This window comes from Solenopsis invicta, chromosome 10 (genome assembly GCF_016802725.1).
Source record: "Solenopsis invicta isolate M01_SB chromosome 10, UNIL_Sinv_3.0, whole genome shotgun sequence".
Taxonomy (NCBI): domain Eukaryota; kingdom Metazoa; phylum Arthropoda; class Insecta; order Hymenoptera; family Formicidae; genus Solenopsis; species Solenopsis invicta.
The window spans coordinates 13,651,293-13,664,624 of NC_052673.1; positions in this window are offsets into that span (position 1 = coordinate 13,651,293).

Sequence of the window (13,332 nt, forward strand, 5' to 3'; positions counted from 1 at the left end):
ATGACTAATTTAACATGCCAATCAGCAATTCGTGATTGAAGCGATACGACGATTCATCCATATAAGCGAACTACCGATTCCAGGTGGCCTTAAACTTGCTAACGTTTTCATAAAAGCGCGTCAGCTTCTGATTTAAATTACAATTAATTTTATTGCGTCATCGCCGATTTATTCCCCAGTAACGGGAGAATAAAACGCCTACGCACAGATAGACATGTATACGCGATACGCCGCCGCGCCGAGGAGATTTCTAAAGAGAGTGACAAAGAGCGTCCAGGTATAGAAAAGCTAGGAAGAGCGAGAGGTAGGGGAAGATAAACGGATGGCCCTAGGAAGGTTCACGGCCGGGTGGTTGCTTCAAATCAGGCAGGTAAGGTGCTTCGACGTGAAGGAGAGACATCGCTCTCTCGCCACGTGGTGGTGAGGGGGGTCAACGTCCTCCAGACGAGGTTCGTGGAGGTGAGCACTCGTGGAGGTGAGCCACGGCCGGTGACTTTGCCGCGCGCGCGGACTTGCCTAAAGTTCCTTTCCGCCGTTCATTCCGTTCATTCTTTGTGTCTTACGAGCCGCCGTGCAATCTCTTTCTTTGTTTCTCTTAGGTACCACGAGGAATTTTTGTCGACCCCACGCGGTTCAATCACGCGACAGGCATCACGTGCACGCTGCATATCGTCGTGATTGATGTACCGTCGTGCTGTAATAGGCGCGTGCAAAGAGCGATACAAAGTTGAGTATCACCCTATAGGCATATCGAAGACAAAGGGTTAATTACCGACGCCTACGGCTTTCCTTCCGGGCCATTCTCTGTCATAGAGAACTTTTTTCTCTTTTCGAAAAGCAAAGAGAATGTCTCTGAGAAGACAAGCGCGTTCGTATATCCATTATGATAGACTATGAAATTATATCTTGATCATTGTTTTCATGCTAATATTAGACTTTAATATTAGACTTTGATATGTTTATTTGCGATTTATATTCCGACTTCAACTATATAATTTGTATTACGAATAGTTTATTCATTTCAATAGAAAAAATTTACGTTCAACCGTCATGCTGAAACAATAATATATCTTTTCGTGAGTTGAAGGCATCATTTAAAAAATGTAATAAAATTTATTTAAAATATTCGACATTATTTAAATAAAAGTTGCACTGACAAGATATCGCTTATTTAAACGTGGCAAAATTTATTTTAATCTTTTCTTCCGTTTGGTGTTAAGAGATTCACTAACAGTCTGTAATGTTGACTTTTGTAATTCATGGGTTTTCCATTCCTTTCATGGTTAGCTGTGGCATTACCTCTTCGTGTGGTATCCTCGAAGCAACGCGGAGCTCGCGCTAATAACGTATGCGTAATCGCGAAGGGAGCGTTACGTGGGCCGTGCCCGCGAATTTCGACGGTCTCCTGAATAGGAGAGGGAGAGAGCCACGAGTTTTGGCCGTGGCGAGGACGAGCGAAGCCGAGCGGGTCGAGTGAACGGGCGCGTAACACCTGCGGTCGACGACCCTTGCGGTGCTATCGAATACCTGCCGACGCGACGACTCGCTCGTCCACGCTCGCGTCGCTCTTTCGGTCCCATGAAGGTTTCGATTCGGCCATCAGATTGCGATACTGATAGTACTTAACTTCATAAGCTATTTTTCAACGGGTTTCTAGCTGTCTGTCTCTTGCCAGACATTAATTATATTGGGCGAAAAATATGAGTCGATGCGATGTTTTATGTACTTTGCGCAATATATTTGTGTAAGTTATCTATTTATATATAATAGAGACATCTTTGTATGAAAAGTTTTCTCTGCATTGAGAGAAAGATAGACAGACAAATTGATAGTGTAACCGAGCAAAGCTGATATTGTAGATTTATAGATATAAAAGTACTGCGCCCGATTCATAAATCATTTTACGTTCTATGTGTACGTATCGATTTATATATTTATCCTTATAAACACAACAATGCAAAACTTCTCCTCTGCTACTTTATATATCACTGTCCCAGATCTCTAAGTCAAGATTTCAAATTAATTTAATCGATTAAATCTTTCTCATTTCATATTCTATCTTACATTATTGACAGAACGTATCATGTCCATCTTGATGTCTGTACAGTTTAAATTATACATTTCTTTAATATCAATTCCTCAAAATAATTATTACAAGAGAAGAACTTCAATTCAACGAAAGATGAATTCAGAATAATGTAGACGACTTCTCTTCGCACGCGATCAATGAAACGTTAATAGTGAAGAAACGATGTAGGAGGATGTAAAAGGCGATGCCTAAAAACAAAAACGATTTGGAAGCTTATTTCGGACAAATTATCAATTCTAATTGTCTTGTTATCCATTTACGTGCTACATCATTATCATACGGTCGCCCCACGCCCAATATCACCGTCGCGTGTGACAGATGATCGAAATACATGAAAGGGCGTTGAACGTGAGCTCGACCTTCCCCTCAGCGACCTTAAGCACCCAACAGTAACGTTCAACGAGAACTGAATCCAGAAGAGAGGAGATATCGTCCTATGAGTCACGGATAGAGCATGGCAGTGACCGAGCTATTACTCGTTACGATTTAGTTCTCGTTAAAGCGAGCTCGGTTTCTCAAAGTGTTTCAAACGTTCTAAATACGTAACATTTTAATACAATTTTTTATAAATAAAGTATTTTTACCTTAAATAAGCTCTTCTTCTGAATTTTGCATTTAATTTTAAGTAATAAAAAGTTATTTCTCTTGCGATTAAATATCACAATTTTTTGAAAAATAAGAGAAAAATATTATTTTTTAATTTTAAATTTAAAAACATATGACATATTAAAGCATCATACATATGCATGTGTATGTGTACAAATAAAAGTACATTTGTAATATAGAATGTCATATAACTGTATTCGGTAGGGAAAATATTAAAGCAACCATTGTGTACATGTTTAAATTCAGATATAGTCAACTTAAGCATTAATGTTACTAGTTAATTAATTTATAATCTTAATTAGATTTTAATATAAGCTTCCTTTGTATCCATACAATCTTAATATACGGGTCATCAAGATGATTGTCTCAGAAAAGTTAATTATAGCAGATCGAAATCACTTCATGTTCAAATTCCTCACTGTTCGATATAACATTAACGCACATTAACGGGCAACGAACTCAAGCTAACGGGCTTTCTCGCTCGAGTGTTATTGAATGAGAATCTCGGAATTCGAACGATATTTCTGTTCGTGTATGATCTGCTTTTTGTAATAACCAGAAGACAAAAGAACTTGCTTGAATTGAAAATGTAAAACGTAACGTTGACAGAAAATGTTAGTCTTGCTATTGGAATAATTTAATTACCACGTGGGAGTCTTTTATCAATATTTTAAGTCAAATCATTTTTATGATTTCATGTATAAAAACTTAATAATACATGAAAGTAATAAAAAAATTATTGGAACTTCAAATAACTAAAATATTGTTTTACTTAACATTTTTACTGTCGAAAATGTCTTTCTCTTTTTCTTGAAAAAATATTGCATTGAAAAGATATATTCGCATAATAATTAATCAATTAATTAAAGAACTAATTAACGAACATAAAAAATTAAATTTCATAAAGACATTTTCAAATATTAAAAAAAATTAAATATGCAAGTACCAAGTGAAGGAGATAATTAAAATTATATATACTTATACATAAAAAGTGTTATACATAAAAACTCAGAAATATAAATAATTTTAATCTTTAGTCATCATGAATCACAGGAACACGTGAGTAATGGGAGTGTCACACCGTGAAGAAATGTCATGTTCCTTTAGAGAGAGACACCTGTCTCTCCTTTTCTGAACGATGTTTCGCACGAGGGCGGGTCGGAAAATGCTTCTGTACAATGTAAAGATGTTGGAAGAGACATGGACCAGGTTCGGAATGGAATGGAGTAGTAGTAGTAGCAGTAGCAGTAGTAGAAACAGCAGAAAGGAAAGGGAGGGAAAGATGAGACGTGCTGCGGGTGGGGGTGGAGTAGTAAGAAACAGCTGGTGGGTTGAACGAGTCGTGTGAGTTCAATGACTGAAGAACGAAGAAGCAAAGGAACCTCGTTTTGAGTTAGGTAGGTAGGTAGGTAGGTAGGTAGGTAGATAGGTAGACGCGACGAGTGGTGCAATTACGCGCGTAGCTACGCACGCTCATATAATGTTTAGGTATACGCGCGTCTCTCCCGCGGGGTTGCTATCAATACCTGATATCGATATTTGAATTCGAGTGAAAGTATCGACGCTGGATTTCGTACATAGAGGAGGAAACAAGAACGTAAAAACAAGGAAAAGTATATGTTGTTGCGTGTAATTAAGAATTTGAAATTAATATTAACTTGTTGAGGCATCTTAATGGTATGTAATTAAAACTATAACTTCTTAAAATGTCAAAAAGAAAAAATATATCGATATGTAAGTAGTGAAATAATTAATGGGCTTATTAACATTTGAATGGTTTTGTAGTATCACATCGATTAGTATTCCAAGTTACGCGTAGTTATGGCCCTCCAATGTTGAATCCGTAATGCTTACTGGGATGTGAATGATGTACGAGATATTATATTTCAACATATGACATTTAATCCTTTTTATGCAAGAAACGTGTATCATTAGAAAAAAATTAATGTTTGTGCTTTAAACGATTAAGCTTGTAATTCTTTTTTAATTAAGAAAAAGCTAACAAAAATATGTATGAATTTTGAATTTGTACATTATTCAAAGGAATTAAAATCATGCATTATTTTCTATATATTTTTTATTCAAATAATAAAAAAAAAATTACGCAGTTGTTAAGCAATTCACAATTAAATAATTTTACAGAATTGTAATGGAAACTTATGAATCATTTTAAACATGAAATAATTCCAGTTCGCAGTTTTGCTACAAGGCAAAGTTATCTATTTCGTAATATATTACAAACTGCGATAAGTCTATCGTGACGTATGAATCTTTCGATTGTTACTCGAAGTACGGGAAAGAAGTACTGCAAGACGAGGCTCGAACTCGCCTCAAGTCGCTCAGAGTCGCTCGGTCATGGGCCTACCATAACGGTACTCGGCAGCGTAATTTGGGTAGAGGCTCCCATCGACATATACAGGCTCGGTTCATCGCCTGCTTATACCCTTCGTGCGTTTCGATGTACACGATGCGATATGCTTGGGTAATGTCTTTACATCGGTCGGATCGTACTTACACGACTTGGATTATAAATAAATATCCGGGGTTACCGCCCTCTTTCATTCTCGCGCATTCTGGAAAACTATAGTTTAATAGGATAATTTTATATCCTTTGAAGTGAGTACTTACGGATTCGACGGAGGTACAGATGGTTCGTTCACCGATAACAGGTCTATACTCGCACTGTTTTATGTATAGAGAACAACCATCGTGTTCTTTTAGAATATTATAACAATATCGATTTTAGTAATAAAAACAACTATTGTATCATGGAATAACATATATCTGTAATAGAACACAAATAAATTCTATACGTGATGATTGTATCATTTTGAATTATACCTTTAATATTTTGTCAAATTATTTTTAAATTTAAATTTTATTTAAGTAAAACAGTTTAAAAAGATTGCTGAAATTCTTTAAAATGCACAATGTTTCATGTATTTTCACAACTGTTTTCTAATACTAAATGCAGAAAAATTTATGCATCACTGTCATTACAAGTAATAACATTGATCACTATATTAAATTTACTATTTATTTAAGCAATATTATGTATAATTATAATATTGCTATATCAGTTCTAAATCTTCAAAATATCTTTATTTATGAGTTTATTTGTTAATAAAAAAACTCAATAACTTTTGCATTGATTATTGATGATAATACTTGGAATATTATTTAATTATATTTCGAACAACAAGGCAAAGAGGATTTTAGTGATTGATTTTACTGGCACAGAAATGATCGTGTTTTAACAAGCAACAAACTGTTCATATGTTTTGTTTCCCGATTACGAATTTATCACAATCAAAATTTTATTTTTATGAAATTCGAAGAAGAGAAATAATTGATGCCTGTTGTACTAAAAGATAATAGCAGGAATAACCAGAAATAAAAACGTATATAGAAAGGATTATTTTTGAAGAGTAAAATTTGGGTATTAGAATTTTAATGATCAAAATTTTTAAATAAATACATTAAAATGTACGTTGGGAGAGACAGCTACATGAGAAAATGCTGTACATCCGCATTGTGAATTTATTTTCACGTGATGTCAAATCTTTTTCTGTGTGCATATATATAGGTATGCATTTACATTGCATGTCACCGCAGTATGACGCCTTCATTTTTCGATATCACGACATGGCTACCCTGAATTTTCATAGTAGCGATTTGCGTCATGAATTTTCATAGTACCTCGTATCATTTCACCTCACGGAAAAATATGACATAATGCCATGTGAAGCTGATTCTATAATCTCATCTCCCTATCTGGTATGATGGAATTTTTTCTTACACGCATCAATTTATTTCGATTTCTACCGGCTCGAATAAACTCTTTTCTGCTTTGCCAACACCGAAATTTCATCCACGACACCGTCCGTATCGCGTTCTGCGATAAAGATAAAGAAAAATGGAGAGACTCGAGGACAAAGACGGAGAGCGGGCGCGCACGAATGCGTGGAGGGATCACGTGCATGCGTGCGTGAGTGCGTGCGTGAGTGAGTGTGGTGTACGTTCAAGAAGGTTCATTGACCCTCGCTTTTGTTCGTGTACCGAGCGGCAAGCTTGTCGGCGCTTAGTTCGGCAAGCAAGCGATGGGCAGGCCGGCCCATCGGGGCCCTGGATCGCATCGGGAATCAAAATTTGCTTCATGGCCGTGCCTAGTTAGGTAATCGATTGCAACACCCTTAAGTTTACCAAGGTCTTTGCCACCTGTCGCGGGAAGAGAATCTCGCTTTTCATTACCTGCCCTTCCCTTCGCTCGCGTGTACCTTCCCGCTACCTTTTGCTCCTCCCACTTTGTCTGTTCATATTTTCTGTGTTGCCCAATTTTCGATTGCGTAATCTTCCTTTGCGTCCTAACGTTTCAACATTTCTCAGTAATATACAATTATTCGTTATTTTTTTTTTAATATCCTGCAAATTCATTTATTCTTTTTTTTTCAATATTGCTAATAAGATAGGTTGTATAGAGCATTCTATTTGTTTGCTTATCTTTACTATGTGATTTTGCATTGAACTGCTTACGTTGCCATTGCTTTCATTAGTGTAATTTGACGCGTTACATCTGCTTTCGCATGCATTCTTTTAATATCAACTCATCTACGCTTTGTCATGTAATTTTTACACCTACTACATTACCAGCATGAAGCATGATTTATTGTGCTTCTATTATTACCTTTATATTTGTGATTCCTCCCTTAGATACTTCCGTTATGGAATTTTGTGTCGTATAATAAGATATAGATTTACGTATAAAATATTTTACAATTTTATTTTAATTATTTGATAGATTTATTTTGGTTTTCATGTATAATATTTTATTAAATATAATATTTAAATTTTATATATAATATATATTTTATATTTAATCTTGCTTAAGTATTAGAGAGATAAATTATTTAAACATTTCGACGAAGAGTGGATAGGTATAACTAATACATATTTCTAAAGTTAATCTTATCGATATTTAATTCTATTTAAGCAAGCCTTTATAATGGATTCTTCATTGTCACGAATACACGGATAAAATTACCGTTTAAATGTCATCGTATTCCATTTGACGTTCCGATAATTTGCGAAATAAGCCTACGTCGATTAAGAATGTTAATATAATTTCTAGGGTAAAAGAATTATTAATTTATTTAACTATTTACGTTCATTGTAACACGCGTTATAAATGAACGGTTTAATAATATATTTTACGGTAAAATCAATCATTTGAATATTCATTAATTCTGTTTGCTATATTTTTCAAACAATTGAATTGTTGATTTCTCTAATGAAGAAAATTAAATATCGGTGCAATTATTTGTTTTTGGTTAAAATTGGTTAATTTGACTCGCATACTCAAAGAGAATATATTCAAAATTATACTAACTGTAATCCATTAGTCGACATGTCGTAATTATTACAGATAGACTCAGTAACAGTAACAACATTTCCACTATTAAGTGTATACAGAGTCTAATACAGATATAAAAACTCAAAAGATATTTTCTTGAATTTTAATTGACAAACAACTTTAAAATTATTCTTATGAAAAAACTTAATCAGTTCTTTGCATAAAACGTATATCACTGATAATTATGCTTGTCAAATTAGAAGATTTAAAGATTTATTAAAATGCGTTAATTTAATGATACCGTATTATCGCTGTATATTATTCGTCGTGTCTTTCTTTCCCAGTTAATAATTAAAACTTTGATTATTTCCAATTAAAAATAATAAAAATTAGAGCGAAAAATCTTGAAAAGTCCATGCAAATGATAACGGATGGGATGAAAAGATTTTTTGAAGAGCGCACACTCGATGGATCCGGAGGCAGAAGAACGTCGCGGATTACGCGACCGCGTCGTCAGTGTGTTACTGACCTCGAGTGACCCTGCCATCGTGACCGCAACATCGCGTACTGTTACCTTCTGCGAACGAGCCTATTTTTCCCTCTAGTCAGTCCTTTTCATTCTGATTAAATATTCTTTTCTGTTACTACCCTACTCTTTCGAATAATTCGAGATTGATTCGCTGCTTTAATCTCTCCAAGAGAATCAAGAAATGCTTTGTATAAATTTGGACAGTGTCAAGGAAGAATAGAATATCATGAAATCTTAATCATCCGTTGAGCAAGATGTACATGAAATAATTTTGCCTTTAGTGTCACCGTTATACAATATGTTATAAAGATAATATATAACGGTTGAAGACAAGATTATAAGTGGAAGTTATAATATTAATTCCAGATTTGACGAAAGAAGAAAAGTAAAATATAATTAACATTTTAAATGTAATTAAAAACGGGAAGTTCAGTTAAATAAAAAGAGCCGTGTATTTTATAAGATATTAAATTGTCATGCAATCTAAAATTCTCTATGAAGAAATAAATTCATGCGATAATCGTATAGCTAAAAATTAAATATATAATGCAAATTATTAAATATTGCAAATGCAATACTAAAGAAAATTGTCAATTTATCATCTCAGAAATTAATCAATAATTTCGTGTTATTATGAGGAAATATTTAACTTTTCATCGAGATTTTATTTTGCCAATCATGTTATGGTTTTTACAAAATATAAAATTACTAGTGCATATAATTAGATTAGTTATAGAATAAATGTTATCTTATTTGTTAATTAATTTAACGAAAAAGCCGGCTGTCGCAGGAGTGTCTTTTCTTCTAAATCAATAATCCGCAGTGAAAGGGTTAGAGCGTTGAAAGGATCGATGCGGCGTGAATCTTTGATAGCACCCATTAAATCTACACACTCGGATTCGTTTTTATCTCTCGCGAAACTTCCTGCAAAATCTTTACCTCTTTATGCGCGGAATAAGTATTATTTTAATATTACATGTCGCGCAAAAATATTTGATCAAGAAAAATTTCATATATACATATATTTATAACGTGTAACATTCTATTAATTCTTTTTGTAATTATTATTACAAGAACTAAATAATTATTGTAATTAAGAAATATCTGTATTATATTTTATAGATAATGTCACAAAATCGTCATAAGGTTCTACTTACACGTAAGATCGTTTTTATTTATAACCGATGTCACTCACCTCTTATCGTGCTAGGCATCTTGTCCGAGATCGCATATCCTGGTATCCACAACGCCGCCTCTTCCAAAAATTGCTCTTATCTCACCTCGACTCTCTCACTTATCACCCACTTAAGTAAATCCGTTAATCACTACGCGCGTTAAGAACAATTCCGCTTTTTCCGGTCCTTTCGATCGATTTCTCACTGATCATTCAACTGTATCCATACTTCTTCGGTCTCAGGATCACAAATCAAAGGACGCGTCTCCGCCACATAGCGATATCGAGCGTCGTAACGCTCGATACAGGATCGATCAGGGTCCCGTCATCCACCTACGATTTTCTTGTCTTCTATTTGCACGCTCACACATTCGATATTATCCTTTTGTTTCTTCTTTGTAACTCTTCCAGTCTCAAAGATGCAAGTACGAATTTCGACTGAGGGGGCCACGGTTCTATATTTTTTCAGGTTCTCCACACAAAATTTACTTGATTCTTTTAATTAATTACTGGACACTAATTCGATGAATTAAATGAACACAAATTCTATTTCAAAATCAATTTTGCTCTAGTTTCAATTAGATCACGATTATCAATCGGAAGCGAGTTCGTAGCTATTTGCAAATCAGTTCCCGCGATGTCACTGATAACAATGACGCCGGAACTGGCTCAATTACAATCGATAAAAATCACAATAGCTGAATGAAAAGTCCATAGAGATTACGATTTTAATCTTTTGCACTCGAGTCAATACATACGCTGACGCTGCAGGAAAGCCGTACTCTGATTCTATATGCAGTGTATCACTGTAATCCCAAATTTACATTTAGCGCTCCACGAATCCTTTCGCGATTGATTTTCGCTGTTGCTCTTTCGTCTTCCTTCCGTATAAGAATTATTTCTTGAAATAACCATCCGTTAGATATTATCTTTCTTCATCTTCTATCCACGTGTCTTTCATCCTCCCAAGGAAGCTGGATCTTCACACGATCGTGCAATCAGAAGGTGGTTCTTTTCTCTTCAACGTCGGCACGGCTAATAAATTCCGCGGTTGGCCGCGATCACGCTTATTCCCCACTTTTTCGGTAAGAACTGCCAGGTATCTTTAGGCGATCGTTTGCCCTTCGTTTCCGGACTTTTTCTACTTCTCCCTCTGTTTCCTCGCGTTTCGTTGAGCGCGGCGTTACCGTTTCCGTTTTGGTTGTACCTGTATTCCTCAAGGTTCGGCGGTGGTCCGGTGGTGGTAGCTGGTGAGTGACTCTACCGCAGAGATCCACAGGTGCTCGCGCACGGTGCTGCTCGTCATCGTACCCTCACCACCGTCGGCTGCCGCCGCCCGCCGCCGCCACCGCCACCGCCACCGCCGCCGTCACCCTGCCCCCTCTACATGGGTTCATCGGTTCACTCTTCTGCCTCTACCACCGGTTCATCGTCGTTCGCGTGCCCCTACCAGACGAGCGGTAGCATAAAGCGAACGGTCTTTCTTCATCCCCCACCAAAGTCTTCCTCTCTGTGGTCTTCACCTTGTGCTTTTCCTCTTCTTCCTCCTTCTTCTTTGTCTTCTTCGTTTTCTTTTTCGTCTTCTTTTTCGTCCATTTTCGAGTCTTGCCCCCTACGTTTTCTCAGTGCTTTCTTCTTCCGTCTCTTTTCGCCTTTCCATTTCTTTTTTCTTCCTGACTTTCAACCCAGGCTATTTCTCTGTTTTCCTCATGTCTTCTTGCTTCTTTTCATCTTTTTCGGTTCCACACGTTTTTGTTTATTTTATTTCTTCTCCTTTCTTCTCCTTCTTTCTCGTTTTGCGTACGTACTTGCCATTCTTTCATTTCCGTGTGGTTCTACCACTTCGTCAACTTCATCTTGAGACTTTGCCGCCTCCGCTTCGCCGTGCACACGGAGCTCTTCCGTGACGAGAGTCACTCGGTCGTGCTGTTCACCGTTATTCGCCCGTAGGGTGCCACCCTCTTTAAGTCTGGAGTCCTGCCGGATCTGGCGTGCATTGAGCACGCGGGAGCCGATTGATCAAAGATGTTCAGATGTTTAGATATCAGATCCTTGATATTTAGCAAGATGAGAAAGCAAGTGATGGTAAAATTCAACGAGAAATCGATCATATAATATTTAACCACTTTTTATAAACTTTCGTGTGATTGATCGTTTGTCTAATAGACGTTATTAATAATTTAATAAGACAGAATTATATGTATATTATAAATAGTTTCTGTTATAATTAAAATAGAGGGTCATTGAATATCGTTTTTAATTGGCATGGTTCAAAGTTGTTTAAGAAAAGCATATTTTTAATATAAATTGGTAATATATTTTTAATTAGCTCATTTTATTATTATAAATTTATGATGTAAAGAACGTGTATTTTCTCAATGCGGAGCTTCAATATTCAAAGAAATATAATGTGGCGATTCCTCGCCACACATCCAACGGTCAAAATCAAAAAATAACAATCACAGAGAGAAAAACAAAGAAATTTAGTATTTAGAGTCAAGAAGATAAACGTTACACAGCGAAATTTAAGGTACAGAAAATAATAAACAAATTTTCCGTTGGACACGAACCACGTTCGTGAACGGTTCGTGTCCAACGGAAAATTTGTTTATTATTTTCTGTACCTTAAGTTTCGCTGTGTAACGTTTATCTTCTTGACTCTAACTACTAATTGTAAGTTTGTTTGTGTTTCTCTCTATGACTGTTATTTTTTGATTTTGACCGTTGGGTATGTGGCAAAGAATTGCCACAATAGCAATCTGAAATCACGCATTCCGAAAAATGATTAATTGTTTCATGTAGATTGCTTCTACAATTACCGTTATGGATATTTCGTCGTGAACACATATGTTAATAAGTATTCTTTTCTAATGTATTTGAATCTTGAAATTGTCTCAATAGTGTTTCATGTATTCAAAAGCGTATTCTCTTCTTATCATTCTTTTCATGAGAGTTAAATACCATTTTATATTCGTGGGAATGTTTGATATTAGAACTATTCGAATGGCATAACAAAGGTATTTCAATGACAAAGAAGGGATCGAGATTTGCTGAAATCGATTCGTCGCGTCTTCCGTACCCTTGAATGCGCGATTACCTCGAGCCCGAGGAATCGCTGGGACCGAGCCCGCGGTTGTCCGCCGGCTGAACGTGAATATTCCGATGGTCATTGACCCTCAGGCCGGTCTTTGGCGCCAAACTCAAGGCTAGCCCGACTCTCGTAAAACGCTACCAGATATTTAGTTGTAGATTTTCGTATCCGTGCTCCGCCACTTTTTGAGGCAAAAGCACGATGAATTTTCTAGCTGCTCGAGCATTTGCGTAGTGTTTATGATGCTTCAATTCTATCCCGATTTATATGTATATACTTATCTCGTTCACGTTAGCGCGAGATATTGATACCGATCGAGTTTCGATATCGTTGATGTTGCATCGCTTGCACATATTTAAAAATTTAATCCAAATTTAGACCATTTAGTAATAGAATTTTGTACATGTAAAGTTATCTATATGTACTCTTTATCTTTTATATATTAAAAAATATTTAATTTTTCAAAATTTATTAATTTATTAATTTTTAAAGT